The following is a 2,303-nucleotide window of genomic DNA, read 5'->3' as shown; positions in this document are numbered from 1 at the left end:
ATCCATACCTTGTTTTCCTAATCTTTAAACAACAACAACAACAACAAAGAAATAATTGGAAAACAAATCTTTGTATGGATGCTGATTCAGCATCCATACAAAGATTTGGAAAACAAAGTATGGATGACAATAAAGAAGAAGATAACAAGAGTGTGTTTCCACACTAATAAAGAACAGGAGAGCATAGTGTGGATGCTTTACAGCATCCACACAAATAGGAAATCTTGTAAACACAGACATAGAAAAAAAACTGAAGATAGAATTCTAACAGAAACAAAAGAGGAGACTGCATTGGAATCAGAGAACAAACATCATATGAACTTGTGATGCAGCATGCAGAACAAGAGAACAGGAATGGGCAATATGTCCCTAATATTAATATAGTGCAAAAGCACCAAGCCATCCCAAAATTCCATCTATAGTGGTATTTGCTCAAAAAAGTAAATTTTGGTTTTATCATATTGCCTTGCCTGCCTAGAACAGAACATCATATGAACATGTCATAAATTTACAAACTCTTCATAAAAACAAAAGCTTGACTATTTCCTAAAACCTCTTCGATCGATGAAGGGGTGTGCCATCTTTCATCATCAAACTCATCTAGTCCCTGCCTCTCAACAAAAACTGCACTTTCTGCCCAATTCAAAGGACCCAAGGAAGCTTTAAACCCTTTGGCATGTGGACTGCGGCTGTTCATCATGTCGAAGAGCCTGTCAATTATCTTAAAAAGCAAACATCTGCATTAATAGGATCATAATAAACAATAACATGTTCCCATGACTCATTACAGTAATTTGTGAAAAACATTTTATCATTATGGCTGCACAACTAATTCGTTAATTTATCAATAAAACAAAAAGGTGTGTATGTGTACACACACACACACACATACACACACATACATTTTTTAAAAATGCTTTTCTTTTTTCAGCATGTGGTGTTGAAGAAGAGGGAAGGGCCAATCGGCAACACATCAGCCTGCAGTCGCGTTTTTATGTATATTGTGATTCAGGGATATACAGTATAAGTAAAATTAAATTGATTACCTCAATGAATTCAGCTGTTGCTTCACAGTGTTCAAACTGTGAATAGCCAAGGTCCCTCAGTGTATGCAGAGACACTGCCACAGAGCGACTCAGTTCCTGTGCAGCCAGGGAAACCTTCATCTTCCATGAATCAAAATTCACATGCTTGTCTGTGATCTTGTTGGCAGTGTGCAATCCATTTTTTGTTTGAACATCATTAAGATGAACAAAGTATTTCCAGTTGATCTGGCCAGTGGTGATGGTTATTGGAGTGTAAGCCTGCAGCATATTACGTGCCAATTTCAACATGAGGCAAGCATCCATCAGAACAAACACCTTCTCGCCAGTCACTGGATGTGGGAAGAATGTTATTAAAGGCTCAGCAGAATTTCCTTTTAGGTGGCACCCAAGTCGGTTGCACATGCGCACATTGGAGGCATGCCCATCCATTGTGACACATACTACTCTTACGCTGCGCTCACCCAAAGCATGAACAAGCAGCCCCTCCTGTGTCTCTGGAGACAGGGCCTTGGTCAGGTAGTAGGCAATTGGAGCCTTCCAATTAGGGCTGGGCAATATGGTCCAAAATTCATATCCCGGTATAATTTTTACATGTCACGATATACCTCTTATATCCCGGTATTTCCTTGTACACAATGTTCAGTTAAATTCAAAGTCAAAAGGCATATGTGATATTATAAGAATGTTTATTAACAGTTTTAGAACTGAACATTTTAGAGCTAAGACGCTAAGTTTTTCTTGTTATTAAACACTCACTGGTGTAAATGTCACTGTTAAATAAATAAAAGACAAAATAAAGTCCACAGCTGTGCAAATAAACAATTTTGAATAATTAGAAAAATAAATATTCAGCTATTAATGTCAATAAAATAAACTGAAAGGGGATGTCTCAACCCTTTTAACATAAAGAAAACAACAAACAAAAAGAATCTTATCATTAATAAATGACTGAATTTACAGCCATATATTTATAGTTTAATCTGTTTGACAGCCTTAATTCATATTTTGTATGCAACTCTGTGTATGAAAAAAATGATTAAACCTCTAAAATAATGTTCTAAAATGGAAATGTCAGAAAAGGTATCTTTTTATTTGAATGGTGACCAGAAAATCTGTTAGAAGACTACAAAATGTTATGATATACTCCCATATTTGTGTATGTTGTTTAATGTTGCTGCGCACCCCATAAACACAGTCAAGCCAAAAATCCATTAGACCACCACTCACCAACAGCCAGATGAAGACGGTGACCAAAGC

Source organism: Monopterus albus, unplaced genomic scaffold, assembly GCF_001952655.1.
Source record: "Monopterus albus unplaced genomic scaffold, M_albus_1.0 scaffold134.1, whole genome shotgun sequence".
Taxonomy (NCBI): Eukaryota; Metazoa; Chordata; class Actinopteri; order Synbranchiformes; family Synbranchidae; genus Monopterus; species Monopterus albus.
This window is presented reverse-complemented; position numbering follows the sequence as displayed.